We start from the raw sequence: 25,478 nt of genomic DNA, 5'->3' as shown, positions 1-25,478 counted from the left end.
TCACTGTCCCCGTGCACCCTATCCACAGGCACAACAGCACTGGGGATCTGTGCTTGCCCAGGAACGGTACACCTCACGGTGTTCGTTCTCGGCATTGCAATTTTCCGAAAAGGCAAACGTCCGGCTCCTTGTCCCACAAGGAAGGTGCCAGCCCTGAAAGCTCTTGCTGCTCTTCACTGTCCCCGTGCACCCTATCCACAGGCACAACAGCTTTGGGAATCTGTACTTAGACAGGAACGGTACACCTCATGGTGTTCGTTCTCAGCAGAGCCTCTTATCGAAAAGGCAAACGTCCGGCTCCTTGTCCCACAAGGAAGGTGCCAGCCCTGAAAGCTCTTGCTGCTCTTCACTGTTCCCGTGCAGCCTATGCACAGGCACAACAGCACTGGGGATCTGTGCTTGCCCAGGAACGGTACACCTCACGGTGTTCGTTCTCAGCAGAGCCTCTTACCGAAAAGGCAAACGTCCGGCTCCTTGTCCCACAAGGAAGGTGCCAGCCCTGAAAGCTCTTGCTGCTCTTCACTGTCCCCGGGCACCCTATCCAGAGGCACAACAGCACTGGGGATCTGTGCTTGCCCACAGGCTGCACATCTCACGGCGCTTGTACTCGGCAGACGCTCCTTTCGAAAAGGCAAACGTCCGGCTCCTTGTCCCACAAGGAAGGTGCCAGCCCTGAAAGCTCTTGCTGCTCTTCACTGTCCCCGGGCACCCTATCCACAGGCACAACAGCACTGGGGATCTGTGCTTAGACAGGAACGGTGCACCTCACGGTGTTCGTTCTCAGCAGAGCCTCTTTCCGAAAAGGCAAACGTCCGGCTCCTTGTCCCACAAGGAAGGTGCCAGCCCTGAAAGCTCTTGCTGCTCTTCACTGTCCCCGTGCAGCCTATGCACAGGCACAACAGCACTGGGGATCTGTGCTTGCCCACAGGCTGCACGTCTCACGGCGCTTGTACTCAGCAGAGCCTCTTTCCGAAAAGGCAAACGTCCGGCTCCTTGTCCCACAAGGAAGGTGCCAGCCCAGAAAGCTCTTGCTGCTCTTCACTGTCCCCGTGCACCCTATCCACAGGCACAACAGCTTTGGGAATCTGTACTTAGACAGGAACGGTACACCTCACGGTGTTCGTTCTCAGCAGAGCCTCTTTCCGAAAAGGCAAACGTCCGGCTCCTTGTCCCACAAGGAAGGTGCCAGCCCTGAAAGCTCTTGCTGCTCTTCACTGTCCCCGTGCACCCTATCCACAGGCACAACAGCACTGGGGATCTGTGCTTGCCCACAGGCTGCACATCTCACGGCGCTTGTACTCGGCAGACGCTCCTTCCGAAAAGGCAAACGTCCGGCTCCTTGTCCCACAAGGAAGGTGCCAGCCCTGAAAGCTCTTGCTGCTCTTCACTGTCCCCATGCACCCTATCCACAGGCACAACAGCACTGGGGATCTGTGCTTAGACAGAAACGGTACACCTCACGGTGTTCGTTCTCAGCAGAGCCTCTTACCGAAAAGGCAAACGTCCGGCTCCTTGTCCCACAAGGAAGGTGCCAGCCCTGAAAGCTCTTGCTGCTCTTCACTGTCCCCGTGCAGCCTATGCACAGGCACAACAGCACTGGGGATCTGTGCTTGCCCACAGGCTGCACATCTCACGGCGCTTGTACTCGGCAGACGCTCCTTCCGAAAAGGCAAACGTCCGGCTCCTTGTCCCACAAGGAAGGTGCCAGCCCTGAAAGCTCTTGCTGCTCTTCACTGTCCCCGTGCACCCTATCCACAGGCACAACAGCACTGGGGATCTGTGCTTGCACAGGAACGGTACACCTCACGGTGTTCTTTCTCAGCAGAGCCTCTTTCCGAAAAGGCAAACGTCCGGCTCCTTGTCCCACAAGGAAGGTGCCAGCCCTGAAAGCTCTTGCTGCTCTTCACTGTCCCCGTGCACCCTATCCACAGGCACAACAGCACTGGGGATCTGTACTTAGACAGGAACGGTACACCTCACGGTGTTCGTTCTCAGCAGAACCTCTTTCCGAAAAGGCAAACATCCGGCTCCTTGTCCCACAAGGAAGGTGCCAGCCCTGAAAGCTCTTGCTGCTCTTCACTGTCCCCGTGCACCCTATCCACAGGCACAACAGCACTGGGGATCTGTGCTTGCCCAGGAACGGTACACCTCACGGTGTTCGTTCTCGGCATTGCAATTTTCCGAAAAGGCAAACGTCCGGCTCCTTGTCCCACAAGGAAGGTGCCAGCCCTGAAAGCTCTTGCTGCTCTTCACTGTCCCCGTGCACCCTATCCACAGGCACAACAGCTTTGGGAATCTGTACTTAGACAGGAACGGTACACCTCACGGTGTTCGTTCTCAGCAGAGCCTCTTACCGAAAAGGCAAACGTCCGGCTCCTTGTCCCACAAGGAAGGTGCCAGCCCTGAAAGCTCTTGCTGCTCTTCACTGTTCCCGTGCAGCCTATGCACAGGCACAACAGCACTGGGGATCTGTGCTTGCCCACAGGCTGCACATCTCACGGCGCTTGTACTCGGCAGACGCTCCTTTCGAAAAGGCAAACGTCCGGCTCCTTGTCCCACAAGGAAGGTGCCAGCCCTGAAAGCTCTTGCTGCTCTTCACTGTCCCCGTGCAGCCTATGCACAGGCACAACAGCACTGGGGATCTGTGCTTGCCCACAGGCTGCACATCTCACGGCGCTTGTACTCAGCAGAGCCTCTTTCCGAAAAGGCAAACGTCCGGCTCCTTGTCCCACAAGGAAGGTGCCAACCCTGAAAGCTCTTGCTGCTCTTCACTGTCCCTGTGCAGCCTATGCACAGGCACAACAGCACTGGGGATCTGTGCTTGCCCAGGAACGGTACACCTCACGGTGTTCGTTCTCAGCAGAGCCTCTTACGGAAAAGGCAAACGTCCGGCTCCTTGTCCCACAAGGAAGGTGCCAGCCCTGAAAGCTCTTGCTGCTCTTCACTGTCCCCGTGCACCCTATCCACAGGCACAACAGCACTGGGGATCTGTACTTAGACAGGAACGGTACACCTCATGGTGTTCGTTCTCGGCATTGCAATTTTCCGAAAAGGCAAACGTCCGGCTCCTTGTCCCACAAGGAAGGTGCCAGCCCTGAAAGCTCTTGCTGCTCTTCACTGTCCCCGTGCACCCTATCCACAGGCACAACAGCTTTGGGAATCTGTACTTAGACAGGAACGGTACACCTCACGGTGTTCGTTCTCAGCAGAGCCTCTTTCCGAAAAGGCAAACGTCCGGCTCCTTGTCCCACAAGGAAGGTGCCAGCCCTGAAAGCTCTTGCTGCTCTTCACTGTCCCCGGGCACCCTATCCACAGGCACAACAGCACTGGGGATCTGTGCTTAGACAGGAACGGTACAGCTCACGGCGCTTGTACTCGGCAGACGCTCCTTTCGAAAAGGCAAACATCCGGCTCCTTGTCCCACAAGGAAGGTGCCAGCCCTGAAAGCTCTTGCTGCTCTTCACTGTCCCCGGGCACCCTATCCACAGGCACAACAACACTGGGGATCTGTGCTTAGACAGAAACGGTACACCTCACGGTGTTCGTTCTCAGCAGAGCCTCTTTCCGAAAAGGCAAACGTCCGGCTCCTTGTCCCACAAGGAAGGTGCCAGCCCTGAAAGCTCTTGCTGCTCTTCACTGTCCCCGTGCAGCCTATGCACAGGCACAACAGCACTGGGGATCTGTGCTTGCCCACAGGCTGCACATCTCACGGCGCTTGTACTCAGCAGACGCTCCTTCCGAAAAGGCAAACGTCCGGCTCCTTGTCCCACAAGGAAGGTGCCAGCCCTGAAAGCTCTTGCTGCTCTTCACTGTCCCCGTGCACCCTATCCACAGGCACAACAGCTTTGGGAATCTGTAATTAGACAGGAACGGTACACCTCACGGTGTTCGTTCTCAGCAGAGCCTCTTTCCGAAAAGGCAAACGTCCGGCTCCTTGTCCCACAAGGAAGGTGCCAGCCCTGAAAGCTCTTGCTGCTCTTCACTGTCCCCGTGCACCCTATCCACAGGCACAACAGCACTGGGGATCTGTGCTTGCCCACAGGCTGCACATCTCACGGTGCTTGTACTCGGCAGACGCTCCTTCCGAAAAGGCAAACGTCCGGCTCCTTGTCCCACAAGGAAGGTGCCAGCCCTGAAAGCTCTTGCTGCTCTTCACTGTCCCCGTGCACCCTATCCACAGGCACAACAGCACTGGGGATCTGTGCTTGCCCAGGAACGGTACACCTCACGGTGTTCGTTCTCAGCAGAGCCTCTTACCGAAAAGGCAAACGTCCGGCTCCTTGTCCCACAAGGAAGGTGCCAGCCCTGAAAGCTCTTGCTGCTCTTCACTGTCCCCGTGCAGCCTATGCACAGGCACAACAGCACTGGGGATCTGTGCTTGCCCAGGAACGGTACACCTCACGGTGTTCGTTCTCAGCAGAGCCTCTTACCTAAAAGGCAAACGTCCGGCTCCTTCTCCCACAAGGAAGGTGCCAGCCCTGAAAGCTCTTGCTGCTCTTCACTGTCCCCGTGCACCCTATCCACAGGCACAACAGCACTGGGGATCTGTACTTAGACAGGAACGGTACACCTCACGGTGTTCGTTCTCAGCAGAGCCTCTTACCGAAAAGGCAAACGTCCGGCTCCTTGTCCCACAAGGAAGGTGCCAGCCCTGAAAGCTCTTGCTGCTCTTCACTGTCCCCGTGCACCCTATCCACAGGCACAACAGCACTGGGGATCTGTGCTTAGACAGGAACGGTACACCTCACGGTGTTCGTTCTCAGCAGAGCCTCTTTCCGAAAAGGCAAACGTCCGGCTCCTTGTCCCACAAGGAAGGTGCCAGCCCTGAAAGCTCTTGCTGCTCTTCACTGTCCCCGTGCAGCCTATGCACAGGCACAACAGCACTGGGGATCTGTGCTTGCCCAGGAACGATACACCTCACGGTGTTCGTTCTCAGCAGAGCCTCTTACCGAAAAGGCAAACGTCCGGCTCCTTGTCCCACAAGGAAGGTGCCAGCCCTGAAAGCTCTTGCTGCTCTTCACTGTCCCCGTGCACCCTATCCACAGGCACAACAGCACTGGGGATCTGTGCTTGCCCACAGGCTGCACATCTCACGGCGCTTGTACTCAGCAGACGCTCCTTCCGAAAAGGCAAACGTCCGGCTCCTTGTCCCACAAGGAAGGTGCCAGCCCTGAAAGCTCTTGCTGCTCTTCACTGTCCCCGTGCACCCTATCCACAGGCACAACAGCTTTGGGAATCTGTACTTAGACAGGAACGGTACACCTCACGGTGTTCGTTCTCAGCAGAGCCTCTTACCGAAAAGGCAAACGTCCGGCTCCTTGTCCCACAAGGAAGGTGCCAGCCCTGAAAGCTCTTGCTGTTCTTCACTGTCCCCGTGCAGCCTATGCACAGGCACAACAGCACTGGGGATCTGTGCTTGCCCACAGGCTGCACATCTCACGGCGCTTGTACTCGGCAGACGCTCCTTCCGAAAAGGCAAACGTCCGGCTCCTTGTCCCACAAGGAAGGTGCCAGCCCTGAAAGCTCTTGCTGCTCTTCACTGTTCCCGTGCAGCCTATGCACAGGCACAACAGCACTGGGGATCTGTGCTTGCCCAGGAACGGTACACCTCACGGTGTTCGTTCTCAGCATTGCAATTTTCCGAAAAGGCAAACGTCCGGCTCCTTGTCCCACAAGGAAGGTGCCAGCCCAGAAAGCTCTTGCTGCTCTTCACTGTCCCTGTGCAGCCTATGCACAGGCACAACAGCACTGGGGATCTGTGCTTGCCCACAGGCTGCACATCTCACGGCGCTTGTACTCGGCAGGCGCTCCTTTCGAAAAGGCAAACGTCCGGCTCCTTGTCCCACAAGGAAGGTGCCAGCCCTGAAAGCTCTTGCTGCTCTTCACTGTCCCCGTGCACCCTATCCACAGGCACAACAGCACTGGGGATCTGTGCTTAGACAGAAACGGTACACCTCACGGTGTTCGTTCTCAGCAGAGCCTCTTTCCGAAAAGGCAAACGTCCGGCTCCTTGTCCCACAAGGAAGGTGCCAGCCCTGAAAGCTCTTGCTGCTCTTCACTGTCCCCATGCAGCCTATGCACAGGCACAACAGCACTGGGGATCTGTGCTTGCCCACAGGCTGCACATCTCACGGCGCTTGTACTCGGCAGACGCTCCTTTCGAAAAGGCAAACGTCCGGCTCCTTGTCCCACAAGGAAGGTGCCAGCCCTGAAAGCTCTTGCTGCTCTTCACTGTCCCCGTGCAGCCTATCCACAGGCACAACAGCACTGGGGATCTGTGCTTGCCCAGGAACGGTACACTTCACGGTGTTCGTTCTCAGCAGAGTCTCTTTCCGAAAAGGCAAACGTCCGGCTCCTTGTCCCACAAGGAAGGTGCCAGCCCTGAAAGCTCTTGCTGCTCTTCACTGTCCCCGGGCACCCTATCCACAGGCACAACAGCACTGGGGATCTGTGCTTGCCCACAGGCTGCACATCTCACGGCGCTTATACTCAGCAGAGCCTCTTTCCGAAAAGGCAAACGTCCGGCTCCTTGTCCCACAAGGAAGGTGCCAGCCCTGAAAGCTCTTGCTGCTCTTCACTGTCCCCGTGCACCCTATCCACAGGCACAACAGCACTGGGGATCTGTGCTTGCCCAGGAACGGTACACCTCACGGTGTTCGTTCTCGGCATTGCAATTTTCCGAAAAGGCAAACGTCCGGCTCCTTGTCCCACAAGGAAGGTGCCAGCCCAGAAAGCTCTTGCTGCTCTTCACTGTCCCCGTGCAGCCTATGCACAGGCACAACAGCACTGGGGATCTGTGCTTAGACAGGAACGGTACACCTCACGGTGTTCGTTCTCAGCAGAGCCTCTTACCTAAAAGGCAAACGTCCGGCTCCTTGTCCCACAAGGAAGGTGCCAGCCCTGAAAGCTCTTGCTGCTCTTCACTGTCCCCGTGCACCCTATCCACAGGCACAACAGCACTGGGAATCTGTACTTAGACAGGAACGGTACACCTCACGGTGTTCGTTCTCAGCAGAGCCTCTTACCGAAAAGGCAAACGTCCGGCTCCTTGTCCCACAAGGAAGGTGCCAGCCCTGAAAGCTCTTGCTGCTCTTCACTGTCCCCGTGCACCCTATCCACAGGCACAACAGCACTGGGGATCTGTGCTTGCCCAGGAACGGTACACCTCACGGTGTTCGTTCTCAGCAGAGCCTCTTACCTAAAAGGCAAACGTCCGGCTCCTTGTCCCACAAGGAAGGTGCCAGCCCTGAAAGCTCTTGCTGCTCTTCACTGTCCCCGTGCACCCTATCCACAGGCACAACAGCACTGGGGATCTGTACTTAGACAGGAACGGTACACCTCACGGTGTTCGTTCTCAGCAGAGCCTCTTACCGAAAAGGCAAACGTCCGGCTCCTTGTCCCACAAGGAAGGTGCCAGCCCTGAAAGCTCTTGCTGCTCTTCACTGTCCCCGTGCACCCTATCCACAGGCACAACAGCACTGGGGATCTGTGCTTAGACAGGAACGGTACACCTCACGGTGTTCGTTCTCAGCAGAGCCTCTTTCCGAAAAGGCAAACGTCCGGCTCCTTGTCCCACAAGGAAGGTGCCAGCCCTGAAAGCTCTTGCTGCTCTTCACTGTCCCCGTGCAGCCTATGCACAGGCACAACAGCACTGGGGATCTGTGCTTGCCCACAGGCTGCACATCTCACGGCGCTTGTACTCAGCAGAGCCTCTTTCCGAAAAGGCAAACGTCCGGCTCCTTGTCCCACAAGGAAGGTGCCAGCCCTGAAAGCTCTTGCTGCTCTTCACTGTCCCCGTGCACCCTATCCACAGGCACAACAGCTTTGGGAATCTGTACTTAGACAGGAACGGTACACCTCACGGTGTTCGTTCTCAGCAGAGCCTCTTTCCGAAAAGGCAAACGTCCGGCTCCTTGTCCCACAAGGAAGGTGCCAGCCCTGAAAGCTCTTGCTGCTCTTCACTGTCCCTGTGCACCCTATCCACAGGCACAACAGCACTGGGGATCTGTGCTTGCCCACAGGCTGCACATCTCACGGCGCTTGTACTCGGCAGACGCTCCTTCCGAAAAGGCAAACGTCCGGCTCCTTGTCCCACAAGGAAGGTGCCAGCCCAGAAAGCTCTTGCTGCTCTTCACTGTCCCCGTGCACCCTATCCACAGGCACAACAGCACTGGGGATCTGTGCTTGCCCAGGAACGGTACACCTCACGGTGTTCGTTCTCAGCAGAGCCTCTTACCGAAAAGGCAAACGTCCGGCTCCTTGTCCCACAAGGAAGGTGCCAGCCCTGAAAGCTCTTGCTGCTCTTCACTGTCCCCGTGCAGCCTATGCACAGGCACAACAGCACTGGGGATCTGTGCTTGCCCACAGGCTGCACATCTCACGGCGTTTGTACTCGGCAGACGCTCCTTCCGAAAAGGCAAACGTCCGGCTCCTTGTCCCACAAGGAAGGTGCCAGCCCTGAAAGCTCTTGCTGCTCTTCACTGTCCCCGTGCACCCTATCCACAGGCACAACAGCACTGGGGATCTGTGCTTAGACAGGAACGGTACACCTCACGGTGTTCTTTCTCAGCAGAGCCTCTTACCGAAAAGGCAAACGTCCGGCTCCTTCTCCCACAAGGAAGGTGCCAGCCCTGAAAGCTCTTGCTGCTCTTCACTGTCCCCGTGCAGCCTATGCACAGGCACAACAGCACTGGGGATCTGTGCTTGCCCACAGGCTGCACATCTCACGGCGCTTGTACTCAGCAGACGCTCCTTCCGAAAAGGCAAACGTCCGGCTCCTTGTCCCACAAGGAAGGTGCCAGCCCTGAAAGCTCTTGCTGCTCTTCACTGTCCCCGTGCACCCTATCCACAGGCACAACAGCTTTGGGAATCTGTAATTAGACAGGAACGGTACACCTCACGGTGTTCGTTCTCAGCAGAGCCTCTTTCCGAAAAGGCAAACGTCCGGCTCCTTGTCCCACAAGGAAGGTGCCAGCCCTGAAAGCTCTTGCTGCTCTTCACTGTCCCCGTGCACCCTATCCACAGGCACAACAGCACTGGGGATCTGTGCTTGCCCACAGGCTGCACATCTCACGGTGCTTGTACTCGGCAGACGCTCCTTCCGAAAAGGCAAACGTCCGGCTCCTTGTCCCACAAGGAAGGTGCCAGCCCTGAAAGCTCTTGCTGCTCTTCACTGTCCCCGTGCACCCTATCCACAGGCACAACAGCACTGGGGATCTGTGCTTGCCCAGGAACGGTACACCTCACGGTGTTCGTTCTCAGCAGAGCCTCTTACCGAAAAGGCAAACGTCCGGCTCCTTGTCCCACAAGGAAGGTGCCAGCCCTGAAAGCTCTTGCTGCTCTTCACTGTCCCCGTGCAGCCTATGCACAGGCACAACAGCACTGGGGATCTGTGCTTGCCCAGGAACGGTACACCTCACGGTGTTCGTTCTCAGCAGAGCCTCTTACCTAAAAGGCAAACGTCCGGCTCCTTCTCCCACAAGGAAGGTGCCAGCCCTGAAAGCTCTTGCTGCTCTTCACTGTCCCCGTGCACCCTATCCACAGGCACAACAGCACTGGGGATCTGTACTTAGACAGGAACGGTACACCTCACGGTGTTCGTTCTCAGCAGAGCCTCTTACCGAAAAGGCAAACGTCCGGCTCCTTGTCCCACAAGGAAGGTGCCAGCCCTGAAAGCTCTTGCTGCTCTTCACTGTCCCCGTGCACCCTATCCACAGGCACAACAGCACTGGGGATCTGTGCTTAGACAGGAACGGTACACCTCACGGTGTTCGTTCTCAGCAGAGCCTCTTTCCGAAAAGGCAAACGTCCGGCTCCTTGTCCCACAAGGAAGGTGCCAGCCCTGAAAGCTCTTGCTGCTCTTCACTGTCCCCGTGCAGCCTATGCACAGGCACAACAGCACTGGGGATCTGTGCTTGCCCAGGAACGATACACCTCACGGTGTTCGTTCTCAGCAGAGCCTCTTACCGAAAAGGCAAACGTCCGGCTCCTTGTCCCACAAGGAAGGTGCCAGCCCTGAAAGCTCTTGCTGCTCTTCACTGTCCCCGTGCACCCTATCCACAGGCACAACAGCACTGGGGATCTGTGCTTGCCCACAGGCTGCACATCTCACGGCGCTTGTACTCAGCAGACGCTCCTTCCGAAAAGGCAAACGTCCGGCTCCTTGTCCCACAAGGAAGGTGCCAGCCCTGAAAGCTCTTGCTGCTCTTCACTGTCCCCGTGCACCCTATCCACAGGCACAACAGCTTTGGGAATCTGTACTTAGACAGGAACGGTACACCTCACGGTGTTCGTTCTCAGCAGAGCCTCTTACCGAAAAGGCAAACGTCCGGCTCCTTGTCCCACAAGGAAGGTGCCAGCCCTGAAAGCTCTTGCTGCTCTTCACTGTCCCCGTGCAGCCTATGCACAGGCACAACAGCACTGGGGATCTGTGCTTGCCCACAGGCTGCACATCTCACGGCGCTTGTACTCGGCAGACGCTCCTTCCGAAAAGGCAAACGTCCGGCTCCTTGTCCCACAAGGAAGGTGCCAGCCCTGAAAGCTCTTGCTGCTCTTCACTGTTCCCGTGCAGCCTATGCACAGGCACAACAGCACTGGGGATCTGTGCTTGCCCAGGAACGGTACACCTCACGGTGTTCGTTCTCAGCATTGCAATTTTCCGAAAAGGCAAACGTCCGGCTCCTTGTCCCACAAGGAAGGTGCCAGCCCAGAAAGCTCTTGCTGCTCTTCACTGTCCCTGTGCAGCCTATGCACAGGCACAACAGCACTGGGGATCTGTGCTTGCCCACAGGCTGCACATCTCACGGCGCTTGTACTCGGCAGGCGCTCCTTTCGAAAAGGCAAACGTCCGGCTCCTTGTCCCACAAGGAAGGTGCCAGCCCTGAAAGCTCTTGCTGCTCTTCACTGTCCCCGTGCACCCTATCCACAGGCACAACAGCACTGGGGATCTGTGCTTAGACAGAAACGGTACACCTCACGGTGTTCGTTCTCAGCAGAGCCTCTTTCCGAAAAGGCAAACGTCCGGCTCCTTGTCCCACAAGGAAGGTGCCAGCCCTGAAAGCTCTTGCTGCTCTTCACTGTCCCCATGCAGCCTATGCACAGGCACAACAGCACTGGGGATCTGTGCTTGCCCACAGGCTGCACATCTCACGGCGCTTGTACTCGGCAGACGCTCCTTTCGAAAAGGCAAACGTCCGGCTCCTTGTCCCACAAGGAAGGTGCCAGCCCTGAAAGCTCTTGCTGCTCTTCACTGTCCCCGTGCAGCCTATCCACAGGCACAACAGCACTGGGGATCTGTGCTTGCCCAGGAACGGTACACTTCACGGTGTTCGTTCTCAGCAGAGTCTCTTTCCGAAAAGGCAAACGTCCGGCTCCTTGTCCCACAAGGAAGGTGCCAGCCCTGAAAGCTCTTGCTGCTCTTCACTGTCCCCGGGCACCCTATCCACAGGCACAACAGCACTGGGGATCTGTGCTTGCCCACAGGCTGCACATCTCACGGCGCTTATACTCAGCAGAGCCTCTTTCCGAAAAGGCAAACGTCCGGCTCCTTGTCCCACAAGGAAGGTGCCAGCCCTGAAAGCTCTTGCTGCTCTTCACTGTCCCCGTGCACCCTATCCACAGGCACAACAGCACTGGGGATCTGTGCTTGCCCAGGAACGGTACACCTCACGGTGTTCGTTCTCGGCATTGCAATTTTCCGAAAAGGCAAACGTCCGGCTCCTTGTCCCACAAGGAAGGTGCCAGCCCAGAAAGCTCTTGCTGCTCTTCACTGTCCCCGTGCAGCCTATGCACAGGCACAACAGCACTGGGGATCTGTGCTTAGACAGGAACGGTACACCTCACGGTGTTCGTTCTCAGCAGAGCCTCTTACCTAAAAGGCAAACGTCCGGCTCCTTGTCCCACAAGGAAGGTGCCAGCCCTGAAAGCTCTTGCTGCTCTTCACTGTCCCCGTGCACCCTATCCACAGGCACAACAGCACTGGGAATCTGTACTTAGACAGGAACGGTACACCTCACGGTGTTCGTTCTCAGCAGAGCCTCTTACCGAAAAGGCAAACGTCCGGCTCCTTGTCCCACAAGGAAGGTGCCAGCCCTGAAAGCTCTTGCTGCTCTTCACTGTCCCCGTGCACCCTATCCACAGGCACAACAGCACTGGGGATCTGTGCTTGCCCAGGAACGGTACACCTCACGGTGTTCGTTCTCAGCAGAGCCTCTTACCTAAAAGGCAAACGTCCGGCTCCTTGTCCCACAAGGAAGGTGCCAGCCCTGAAAGCTCTTGCTGCTCTTCACTGTCCCCGTGCACCCTATCCACAGGCACAACAGCACTGGGGATCTGTACTTAGACAGGAACGGTACACCTCACGGTGTTCGTTCTCAGCAGAGCCTCTTACCGAAAAGGCAAACGTCCGGCTCCTTGTCCCACAAGGAAGGTGCCAGCCCTGAAAGCTCTTGCTGCTCTTCACTGTCCCCGTGCACCCTATCCACAGGCACAACAGCACTGGGGATCTGTGCTTAGACAGGAACGGTACACCTCACGGTGTTCGTTCTCAGCAGAGCCTCTTTCCGAAAAGGCAAACGTCCGGCTCCTTGTCCCACAAGGAAGGTGCCAGCCCTGAAAGCTCTTGCTGCTCTTCACTGTCCCCGTGCAGCCTATGCACAGGCACAACAGCACTGGGGATCTGTGCTTGCCCACAGGCTGCACATCTCACGGCGCTTGTACTCAGCAGAGCCTCTTTCCGAAAAGGCAAACGTCCGGCTCCTTGTCCCACAAGGAAGGTGCCAGCCCAGAAAGCTCTTGCTGCTCTTCACTGTCCCCGTGCACCCTATCCACAGGCACAACAGCTTTGGGAATCTGTACTTAGACAGGAACGGTACACCTCACGGTGTTCGTTCTCAGCAGAGCCTCTTACCGAAAAGGCAAACGTCCGGCTCCTTGTCCCACAAGGAAGGTGCCAGCCCTGAAAGCTCTTGCTGCTCTTCACTGTCCCCGTGCAGCCTATGCACAGGCACAACAGCACTGGGGATCTGTGCTTGCCCACAGGCTGCACATCTCACGGCGTTTGTACTCGGCAGACGCTCCTTCCGAAAAGGCAAACGTCCGGCTCCTTGTCCCACAAGGAAGGTGCCAGCCCTGAAAGCTCTTGCTGCTCTTCACTGTCCCCGTGCACCCTATCCACAGGCACAACAGCACTGGGGATCTGTGCTTAGACAGGAACGGTACACCTCACGGTGTTCTTTCTCAGCAGAGCCTCTTACCGAAAAGGCAAACGTCCGGCTCCTTCTCCCACAAGGAAGGTGCCAGCCCTGAAAGCTCTTGCTGCTCTTCACTGTCCCCGTGCACCCTATCCACAGGCACAACAGCACTGGGGATCTGTACTTAGACAGGAACGGTACACCTCACGGTGTTCGTTCTCAGCAGAACCTCTTTCCGAAAAGGCAAACATCCGGCTCATTCTCCCACAAGGAAGGTGCCAGCCCAGAAAGCTCTTGCTGCTCTTCACTGTCCCCGTGCAGCCTATGCACAGGCACAACAGCACTGGGGATCTGTGCTTGCCCAGGAACGATACACCTCACGGTGTTCGTTCTCAGCAGAGCCTCTTACCTAAAAGGCAAACGTCCGGCTCCTTCTCCCACAAGGAAGGTGCCAGCCCTGAAAGCTCTTGCTGCTCTTCACTGTCCCCGTGCACCCTATCCACAGGCACAACAGCTTTGGGAATCTGTACTTAGACAGGAACGGTACACCTCACGGTGTTCGTTCTCAGCAGAGCCTCTTTCCGAAAAGGCAAACGTCCGGCTCCTTGTCCCACAAGGAAGGTGCCAGCCCTGAAAGCTCTTGCTGCTCTTCACTGTCCCTGTGCACCCTATCCGCAGGCACAACAGCACTGGGGATCTGTGCTTGCCCACAGGCTGCACATCTCACGGCGCTTGTACTCGGCAGACGCTCCTTCCGAAAAGGCAAACGTCCGGCTCCTTGTCCCACAAGGAAGGTGCCAGCCCAGAAAGCTCTTGCTGCTCTTCACTGTCCCCGTGCACCCTATCCACAGGCACAACAGCACTGGGGATCTGTGCTTAGACAGGAACGGTACACCTCACGGTGTTCGTTCTCAGCAGAGCCTCTTACCGAAAAGGCAAACGTCCGGCTCCTTGTCCCACAAGGAAGGTGCCAGCCCTGAAAGCTCTTGCTGCTCTTCACTGTCCCCGTGCAGCATATGCACAGGCACAACAGCACTGGGGATCTGTGCTTGCCCACAGGCTGCACATCTCACGGCGCTTGTACTCAGCAGACGCTCCTTCCGAAAAGGCAAACGTCCGGCTCCTTGTCCCACAAGGAAGGTGCCAGCCCTGAAAGCTCTTGCTGCTCTTCACTGTCCCCGTGCACCCTATCCACAGGCACAACAGCTTTGGGAATCTGTACTTAGACAGGAACGGTACACCTCACGGTGTTCGTTCTCAGCAGAGCCTCTTACCGAAAAGGCAAACGTCCGGCTCCTTGTCCCACAAGGAAGGTGCCAGCCCTGAAAGCTCTTGCTGCTCTTCACTGTCCCCGTGCAGCCTATGCACAGGCACAACAGCACTGGGGATCTGTGCTTGCCCACAGGCTGCACATCTCACGGCGCTTGTACTCGGCAGACGCTCCTTCCGAAAAGGCAAACGTCCGGCTCCTTGTCCCACAAGGAAGGTGCCAGCCCTGAAAGCTCTTGCTGCTCTTCACTGTTCCCGTGCAGCCTATGCACAGGCACAACAGCACTGGGGATCTGTGCTTGCCCAGGAACGGTACACCTCACGGTGTTCGTTCTCAGCATTGCAATTTTCCGAAAAGGCAAACGTCCGGCTCCTTCTCCCACAAGGAAGGTGCCAGCCCTGAAAGCTCTTGCTGCTCTTCACTGTCCCCGGGCACCCTATCCACAGGCACAACAACACTGGGGATCTGTGCTTAGACAGAAACGGTACACCTCACGGTGTTCGTTCTCAGCAGAGCCTCTTTCCGAAAAGGCAAACGTCCGGCTCCTTGTCCCACAAGGAAGGTGCCAGCCCTGAAAGCTCTTGCTGCTCTTCACTGTCCCCGTGCAGCCTATGCACAGGCACAACAGCACTGGGGATCTGTGCTTGCCCACAGGCTGCACATCTCACGGCGCTTGTACTCAGCAGACGCTCCTTCCGAAAAGGCAAACGTCCGGCTCCTTGTCCCACAAGGAAGGTGCCAGCCCTGAAAGCTCTTGCTGCTCTTCACTGTCCCCGTGCACCCTATCCACAGGCACAACAGCTTTGGGAATCTGTAATTAGACAGGAACGGTACACCTCACGGTGTTCGTTCTCAGCAGAGCCTCTTTCCGAAAAGGCAAACGTCCGGCTCCTTGTCCCACAAGGAAGGTGCCAGCCCTGAAAGCTCTTGCTGCTCTTCACTGTCCCCGTGCACCCTATCCACAGGCACAACAGCACTGGGGATCTGTGCTTGCCCACAGGCTGCACATCTCACGGTGCTTGTACTCGGCAGACGCTCCTTCCGAAAAGGCAAACGTCCGGCTCCTTGTCCCACAAGGAAGGTGCCAGCCCTGAAAGCTCTTGCTGCTCTTCACTGTCCCCGTGCACCCTATCCACAGGCACAACAGCACTGGGGATCTGTGCTTGCCCAGGAACGGTACACCTCACGGTGTTCGTTCTCAGCAGAGCCTCTTTCCGAAAAGGCAAACGTCCGGCTCCTTGTCCCACAAGGAAGGTGCCAGCCCTGAAAGCTCTTGCTGCTCTTCACTGTCCCCGTGCAGCCTATGCACAGGCACAACAGCACTGGGGATCTGTGCTTGCCCACAGGCTGCACATCTCACGGCGCTTGTACTCAGCAGACGCTCCTTCCGAAAAGGCAAACGTCCGGCTCCTTGTCCCACAAGGAAGGTGCCAGCCCTGAAAGCTCTTGCTGCTCTTCACTGTCCCCGTGCACCCTATCCACAGGCACAACAGCTTTGGGAATCTGTAATTAGACAGGAACGGTACACCTCACGGTGTTCGTTCTCAGCAGAGCCTCTTTCCGAAAAGGCAAACGTCCGGCTCCTTGTCCCACAAGGAAGGTGCCAGCCCTGAAAGCTCTTGCTGCTCTTCACTGTCCCCGTGCACCCTATCCACAGGCACAACAGCACTGGGGATCTGTGCTTGCCCACAGGCTGCACATCTCACGGTGCTTGTACTCGGCAGACGCTCCTTCCGAAAAGGCAAACGTCCGGCTCCTTGTCCCACAAGGAAGGTGCCAGCCCTGAAAGCTCTTGCTGCTCTTCACTGTCCCCGTGCACCCTATCCACAGGCACAACAGCACTGGGGATCTGTGCTTGCCCAGGAACGGTACACCTCACGGTGTTCGTTCTCAGCAGAGCCTCTTACCGAAAAGGCAAACGTCCGGCTCCTTGTCCCACAAGGAAGGTGCCAGCCCTGAAAGCTCTTGCTGCTCTTCACTGTCCCCGTGCAGCCTATGCACAGGCACAACAGCACTGGGGATCTGTGCTTGCCCAGGAACGGTACACCTCACGGTGTTCGTTCTCAGCAGAGCCTCTTTCCGAAAAGGCAAACGTCCGGCTCCTTCTCCCACAAGGAAGGTGCCAGCCCTGAAAGCTCTTGCTGCTCTTCACTGTCCCCGTGCACCCTATCCACAGGCACAACAGCACTGGGGATCTGTACTTAGACAGGAACGGTACACCTCACGGTGTTCGTTCTCAGCAGAGCCTCTTACCGAAAAGGCAAACGTCCGGCTCCTTGTCCCACAAGGAAGGTGCCAGCCCTGAAAGCTCTTGCTGCTCTTCACTGTCCCCGTGCACCCTATCCACAGGCACAACAGCACTGGGGATCTGTGCTTAGACAGGAACGGTACACCTCACGGTGTTCGTTCTCAGCAGAGCCTCTTTCCGAAAAGGCAAACGTCCGGCTCCTTGTCCCACAAGGAAGGTGCCAGCCCTGAAAGCTCTTGCTGCTCTTCACTGTCCCCGTGCAGCCTATGCACAGGCACAACAGCACTGGGGATCTGTGCTTGCCCACAGGCTGCACATCTCACGGCGCTTGTACTCAGCAGAGCCTCTTTCCGAAAAGGCAAACGTCCGGCTCCTTGTCCCACAAGGAAGGTGCCAGCCCAGAAAGCTCTTGCTGCTCTTCACTGTCCCCGTGCACCCTATCCACAGGCACAACAGCTTTGGGAATCTGTACTTAGACAGGAACGGTACACCTCACGGTGTTCGTTCTCAGCAGAGCCTCTTTCCGAAAAGGCAAACGTCCGGCTCCTTGTCCCACAAGGAAGGTGCCAGCCCTGAAAGCTCTTGCTGCTCTTCACTGTCCCTGTGCACCCTATCCACAGGCACAACAGCACTGGGGATCTGTGCTTGCCCACAGGCTGCACATCTCACGGCGCTTGTACTCGGCAGACGCTCCTTCCGAAAAGGCAAACGTCCGGCTCCTTGTCCCACAAGGAAGGTGCCAGCCCAGAAAGCTCTTGCTGCTCTTCACTGTCCCCGTGCACCCTATCCACAGGCACAACAGCACTGGGGATCTGTGCTTGCCCAGGAACGGTACACCTCACGGTGTTCATTCTCAGCAGAGCCTCTTACCGAAAAGGCAAACGTCCGGCTCCTTGTCCCACAAGGAAGGTGCCAGCCCTGAAAGCTCTTGCTGCTCTTCACTGTCCCCGTGCAGCCTATGCACAGGCACAACAGCACTGGGGATCTGTGCTTGCCCACAGGCTGCACATCTCACGGCGTTTGTACTCGGCAGACGCTCCTTCCGAAAAGGCAAACGTCCGGCTCCTTGTCCCACAAGGAAGGTGCCAGCCCTGAAAGCTCTTGCTGCTCTTCACTGTCCCCGTGCACCCTATCCACAGGCACAACAGCACTGGGGATCTGTGCTTAGACAGGAACGGTACACCTCACGGTGTTCTTTCTCAGCAGAGCCTCTTACCGAAAAGGCAAACGTCCGGCTCCTTGTCCCACAAGGAAGGTGCCAGCCCTGAAAGCTCTTGCTGCTCTTCACTGTCCCCGTGCACCCTATCCACAGGCACAACAGCACTGGGGATCTGTACTTAGACAGGAACGGTACACCTCACGGTGTTCGTTCTCAGCAGAACCTCTTTCCGAAAAGGCAAACATCCGGCTCATTCTCCCACAAGGAAGGTGCCAGCCCAGAAAGCTCTTGCTGCTCTTCACTGTCCCCGTGCAGCCTATGCACAGGCACAACAGCACTGGGGATCTGTGCTTGCCCAGGAACGATACACCTCACGGTGTTCGTTCTCAGCAGAGCCTCTTACCTAAAAGGCAAACGTCCGGCTCCTTCTCCCACAAGGAAGGTGCCAGCCCTGAAAGCTCTTGCTGCTCTTCACTGTCCCCGTGCACCCTATCCACAGGCACAACAGCTTTGGGAATCTGTACTTAGACAGGAACGGTACACCTCACGGTGTTCGTTCTCAGCAGAGCCTCTTTCCGAAAAGGCAAACGTCCGGCTCCTTGTCCCACAAGGAAGGTGCCAGCCCTGAAAGCTCTTGCTGCTCTTCACTGTCCCTGTGCACCCTATCCGCAGGCACAACAGCACTGGGGATCTGTGCTTGCCCACAGGCTGCACATCTCACGGCGCTTGTACTCGGCAGACGCTCCTTCCGAAAAGGCAAACGTCCGGCTCCTTGTCCCACAAGGAAGGTGCCAGCCCTGAAAGCTCTTGCTGCTCTTCACTGTCCCCGTGCACCCTATCCACAGGCACAACAGCACTGGGGATCTGTGCTTAGACAGGAACGGTACACCTCACGGTGTTCGTTCTCAGCAGAGCCTCTTACCGAAAAGGCAAACGTCCGGCTCCTTGTCCCACAAGGAAGGTGCCAGCCCTGAAAGCTCTTGCTGCTCTTCACTGTCCCCGTGCAGCATATGCACAGGCACAACAGCACTGGGGATCTGTGCTTGCCCACAGGCTGCACATCTCACGGCGCTTGTACTCAGCAGACGCTCCTTCCGAAAAGGCAAACGTCCGGCTCCTTGTCCCACAAGGAAGGTGCCAGCCCTGAAAGCTCTTGCTGCTCTTCACTGTCCCCGTGCACCCTATCCACAGGCACAACAGCTTTGGGAATCTGTACTTAGACAGGAACGGTACACCTCACGGTGTTCGTTCTCAGCAGAGCCTCTTACCGAAAAGGCAAACGTCCGGCTCCTTGTCCCACAAGGAAGGTGCCAGCCCTGAAAGCTCTTGCTGCTCTTCACTGTCCCCGTGCAGCCTATGCACAGGCACAACAGCACTGGGGATCTGTGCTTGCCCACAGGCTGCACATCTCACGGCGCTTGTACTCGGCAGACGCTCCTTCCGAAAAGGCAAACGTCCGGCTCCTTGTCCCACAAGGAAGGTGCCAGCCCTGAAAGCTCTTGCTGCTCTTCACTGTTCCCGTGCAGCCTATGCACAGGCACAACAGCACTGGGGATCTGTGCTTGCCCAGGAACGGTACACCTCACGGTGTTCGTTCTCAGCATTGCAATTTTCCGAAAAGGCAAACGTCCGGCTCCTTGTCCCACAAGGAAGGTGCCAGCCCTGAAAGCTCTTGCTGCTCTTCACTGTCCCCGGGCACCCTATCCACAGGCACAACAACACTGGGGATCTGTGCTTAGACAGAAACGGTACACCTCACGGTGTTCGTTCTCAGCAGAGCCTCTTTCCGAAAAGGCAAACGTCCGGCTCCTTGTCCCACAAGGAAGGTGCCAGCCCTGAAAGCTCTTGCTGCTCTTCACTGTCCCCGTGCAGCCTATGCACAGGCACAACAGCACTGGGGATCTGTGCTTGCCCACAGGCTGCACATCTCACGGCGCTTGTACTCAGCAGACGCTCCTTCCGAAAAGGCAAACGTCCGGCTCCTTGTCCCACAAGGAAGGTGCCAGCCCTGAAAGCTCTTGCTGCTCTTCACTGTCCCCGTGCACCCTATCCACAGGCACAACAGCTTTGGGAATCTGTAATTAGACAGGAACGGTACACCTCACGGTGTTCGTTCTCAGCAGAGCCTCTTTCCGAAAAGGCAAACGTCCGGCTCCTTGTCCCACAAGGAAGGTGCCAGCCCTGAAAGCTCTTGCTGCTCTTCACTGTCCCCGTGCACCCTATCCACAGGCACAACAGCACTGGGGATCTGTGCTTGCCCACAGGCTGCACATCTCACGGTGCTTGTACTCGGCAGACGCTCCTTCCGAAAAGGCAAACGTCCGGCTCCTTGTCCCACAAGGAAGGTGCCAGCCCTGAAAGCTCTTGCTGCTCTTCACTGTCCCCGTGCACCCTATCCACAGGCACAACAGCACTGGGGATCTGTGCTTGCCCAGGAACGGTACACCTCACGGTGTTCGTTCTCAGCAGAGCCTCTTTCCGAAAAGGCAAACGTCCGGCTCCTTGTCCCACAAGGAAGGTGCCAGCCCTGAAAGCTCTTGCTGCTCTTCACTGTCCCCGTGCAGCCTATGCACAGGCACAACAGCACTGGGGATCTGTGCTTGCCCACAGGCTGCACATCTCACGGCGCTTGTACTCAGCAGACGCTCCTTCCGAAAAGGCAAACGTCCGGCTCCTTGTCCCACAAGGAAGGTGCCAGCCCTGAAAGCTCTTGCTGCTCTTCACTGTCCCCGTGCACCCTATCCACAGGCACAACAGCTTTGGGAATCTGTAATTAGACAGGAACGGTACACCTCACGGTGTTCGTTCTCAGCAGAGCCTCTTTCCAAAAAGGCAAACGTCCGGCTCCTTGTCCCACAAGGAAGGTGCCAGCCCTGAAAGCTCTTGCTGCTCTTCACTGTCCCCGTGCACCCTATCCACAGGCACAACAGCACTGGGGATCTGTGCTTGCCCACAGGCTGCACATCTCACGGTGCTTGTACTCGGCAGACGCTCCTTCCGAAAAGGCAAACGTCCGGCTCCTTGTCCCACAAGGAAGGTGCCAGCCCTGAAAGCTCTTGCTGCTCTTCACTGTCCCCGTGCACCCTATCCACAGGCACAACAGCACTGGGGATCTGTGCTTGCCCAGGAACGGTACACCTCACGGTGTTCGTTCTCAGCAGAGCCTCTTACCGAAAAGGCAAACGTCCGGCTCCTTGTCCCACAAGGAAGGTGCCAGCCCTGAAAGCTCTTGCTGCTCTTCACTGTCCCCGTGCAGCCTATGCACAGGCACAACAGCACTGGGGATCTGTGCTTGCCCAGGAACGGTACACCTCACGGTGTTCGTTCTCAGCAGAGCCTCTTACCTAAAAGGCAAACGTCCGGCTCCTTGTCCCACAAGGAAGGTGCCAGCCCTGAAAGCTCTTGCTGCTCTTCACTGTCCCCGTGCACCCTATCCACAGGCACAACAGCACTGGGGATCTGTACTTAGACAGGAACGGTACACCTCACGGTGTTCGTTCTCAGCAGAGCCTCTTACCGAAAAGGCAAACGTCCGGCTCCTTGTCCCACAAGGAAGGTGCCAGCCCTGAAAGCTCTTGCTGCTCTTCACTGTCCCCGTGCACCCTATCCACAGGCACAACAGCACTGGGGATCTGTGCTTAGACAGGAACGGTACACCTCACGGTGTTCGTTCTCAGCAGAGCCTCTTTCCGAAAAGGCAAACGTCCGGCTCCTTGTCCCACAAGGAAGGTGCCAGCCCTGAAAGCTCTTGCTGCTCTTCACTGTCCCCGTGCAGCCTATGCACAGGCACAACAGCACTGGGGATCTGTGCTTGCCCACAGGCTGCACATCTCACGGCGCTTGTACTCAGCAGAGCCTCTTTCCGAAAAGGCAAACGTCCGGCTCCTTGTCCCACAAGGAAGGTGCCAGCCCAGAAAGCTCTTGCTGCTCTTCACTGTCCCCGTGCACCCTATCCACAGGCACAACAGCTTTGGGAATCTGTACTTAGACAGGAACGGTACACCTCACGGTGTTCGTTCTCAGCAGAGCCTCTTTCCGAAAAGGCAAACGTCCGGCTCCTTGTCCCACAAGGAAGGTGCCAGCCCTGAAAGCTCTTGCTGCTCTTCACTGTCCCTGTGCACCCTATCCACAGGCACAACAGCACTGGGGATCTGTGCTTGCCCACAGGCTGCACATCTCACGGCGCTTGTACTCGGCAGACGCTCCTTCCGAAAAGGCAAACGTCCGGCTCCTTGTCCCACAAGGAAGGTGCCAGCCCAGAAAGCTCTTGCTGCTCTTCACTGTCCCCGTGCACCCTATCCACAGGCACAACAGCACTGGGGATCTGTGCTTGCCCAGGAACGGTACACCTCACGGTGTTCGTTCTCAGCAGAGCCTCTTACCGAAAAGGCAAACGTCCGGCTCCTTGTCCCACAAGGAAGGTGCCAGCCCTGAAAGCTCTTGCTGCTCTTCACTGTCCCCGTGCAGCCTATGCACAGGCACAACAGCACTGGGGATCTGTGCTTGCCCACAGGCTGCACATCTCACGGCGTTTGTACTCGGCAGACGCTCCTTCCGAAAAGGCAAACGTCCGGCTCCTTGTCCCACAAGGAAGGTGCCAGCCCTGAAAGCTCTTGCTGCTCTTCACTGTCCCCGTGCACCCTATCCACAGGCACAACAGCACTGGGGATCTGTGCTTAGACAGGAACGGTACACCTCACGGTGTTCTTTCTCAGCAGAGCCTCTTACCGAAAAGGCAAACGTCCGGCTCCTTGTCCCACAAGGAAGGTGCCAGCCCTGAAAGCTCTTGCTGCTCTTCACTGTCCCCGTGCACCCTATCCACAGGCACAACAGCACTGGGGATCTGTACTTAGACAGGAACGGTACACCTCACGGTGTTCGTTCTCAGCAGAACCTCTTTCCGAAAAGGCAAACATCCGGCTCATTCTCCCACAAGGAAGGTGCCAGCCCAGAAAGCTCTTGCTGCTCTTCACTGTCCCCGTGCAGCCTATGCACAGGCACAACAGCACTGGGGATCTGTGCTTGCCCAGGAACGATACACCTCACGGTGTTCGTTCTCAGCAGAGCCTCTTACCTAAAAGGCAAACGTCCGGCTCCTTCTCCCACAAGGAAGGTGCCAGCCCTGAAAGCTCTTGCTGCTCTTCACTGTCCCCGTGCACCCTATCCACAGGCACAACAGCTTTGGGAATCTGTACTTAGACAGGAACGGTACACCTCACGGTGTTCGTTCTCAGCAGAGCCTCTTTCCGAAAAGGCAAACGTCCGGCTCCTTGTCCCACAAGGAAGGTGCCAGCCCTGAAAGCTCTTGCTGCTCTTCACTGTCCCTGTGCACCCTATCCGCAGGCACAACAGCACTGGGGATCTGTGCTTGCCCACAGGCTGCACATCTCACGGCGCTTGTACTCGGCAGACGCTCCTTCCGAAAAGGCAAACGTCCGGCTCCTTGTCCCACAAGGAAGGTGCCAGCCCAGAAAGCTCTTGCTGCTCTTCACTGTCCCCGTGCACCCTATCCACAGGCACAACAGCACTGGGGATCTGTGCTTAGACAGGAACGGTACACCTCACGGTGTTCGTTCTCAGCAGAGCCTCTTACCGAAAAGGCAAACGTCCGGCTCCTTGTCCCACAAGGAAGGTGCCAGCCCTGAAAGCTCTTGCTGCTCTTCACTGTCCCCGTGCAGCATATGCACAGGCACAACAGCACTGGGGATCTGTGCTTGCCCACAGGCTGCACATCTCACGGCGCTTGTACTCAGCAGACGCTCCTTCCGAAAAGGCAAACGTCCGGCTCCTTGTCCCACAAGGAAGGTGCCAGCCCTGAAAGCTCTTGCTGCTCTTCACTGTCCCCGTGCACCCTATCCACAGGCACAACAGCTTTGGGAATCTGTACTTAGACAGGAACGGTACACCTCACGGTGTTCGTTCTCAGCAGAGCCTCTTACCGAAAAGGCAAACGTCCGGCTCCTTGTCCCACAAGGAAGGTGCCAGCCCTGAAAGCTCTTGCTGCTCTTCACTGTCCCCGTGCAGCCTATGCACAGGCACAACAGCACTGGGGATCTGTGCTTGCCCACAGGCTGCACATCTCACGGCGCTTGTACTCGGCAGACGCTCCTTCCGAAAAGGCAAACGTCCGGCTCCTTGTCCCACAAGGAAGGTGCCAGCCCTGAAAGCTCTTGCTGCTCTTCACTGTTCCCGTGCAGCCTATGCACAGGCACAACAGCACTGGGGATCTGTGCTTGCCCAGGAACGGTACACCTCACGGTGTTCGTTCTCAGCATTGCAATTTTCCGAAAAGGCAAACGTCCGGCTCCTTCTCCCACAAGGAAGGTGCCAGCCCTGAAAGCTCTTGCTGCTCTTCACTGTCCCTGTGCAGCCTATGCACAGGCACAACAGCACTGGGGATCTGTGCTTGCCCACAGGCTGCACATCTCACGGCGCTTGTACTCGGCAGGCGCTCCTTTCGAAAAGGCAAACGTCCGGCTCCTTGTCCCACAAGGAAGGTGCCAGCCCTGAAAGCTCTTGCTGCTCTTCACTGTCCCCGTGCACCCTATCCACAGGCACAACAGCACTGGGGATCTGTGCTTAGACAGAAACGGTACACCTCACGGTGTTCGTTCTCAGCAGAGCCTCTTTCCGAAAAGGCAAACGTCCGGCTCCTTGTCCCACAAGGAAGGTGCCAGCCCTGAAAGCTCTTGCTGCTCTTCACTGTCCCCATGCAGCCTATGCACAGGCACAACAGCACTGGGGATCTGTGCTTGCCCACAGGCTGCACATCTCACGGCGCTTGTACTCGGCAGACGCTCCTTTCGAAAAGGCAAACGTCCGGCTCCTTGTCCCACAAGGAAGGTGCCAGCCCTGAAAGCTCTTGCTGCTCTTCACTGTCCCCGTGCAGCCTATCCACAGGCACAACAGCACTGGGGATCTGTGCTTGCCCAGGAACGGTACACCTCACGGTGTTCGTTCTCAGCAGAGTCTCTTTCCGAAAAGGCAAACGTCCGGCTCCTTGTCCCACAAGGAAGGTGCCAGCCCTGAAAGCTCTTGCTGCTCTTCACTGTCCCCGTGCACCCTATCCACAGGCACAACAGCACTGGGGATCTGTGCTTGCCCACAGGCTGCACATCTCACGGCGCTTATACTCAGCAGAGCCTCTTTCCGAAAAGGCAAACGTCCGGCTCCTTGTCCCACAAGGAAGGTGCCAGCCCTGAAAGCTCTTGCTGCTCTTCACTGTCCCCGTGCACCCTATCCACAGGCACAACAGCACTGGGGATCTGTGCTTGCCCAGGAACGGTACACCTCACGGTGTTCGTTCTCGGCATTGCAATTTTCCGAAAAGGCAAACGTCCGGCTCCTTGTCCCACAAGGAAGGTGCCAGCCCAGAAAGCTCTTGCTGCTCTTCACTGTCCCCGTGCAGCCTATGCACAGGCACAACAGCACTGGGGATCTGTGCTTAGACAGGAACGGTACACCTCACGGTGTTCGTTCTCAGCAGAGCCTCTTACCTAAAAGGCAAACGTCCGGCTCCTTGTCCCACAAGGAAGGTGCCAGCCCTGAAAGCTCTTGCTGCTCTTCACTGTCCCCGTGCACCCTATCCACAGGCACAACAGCTTTGGGAAT

Source organism: Buteo buteo, chromosome 23 (assembly GCF_964188355.1).
Source record: "Buteo buteo chromosome 23, bButBut1.hap1.1, whole genome shotgun sequence".
Taxonomy (NCBI): Eukaryota; Metazoa; Chordata; class Aves; order Accipitriformes; family Accipitridae; genus Buteo; species Buteo buteo.
This window is presented reverse-complemented; position numbering follows the sequence as displayed.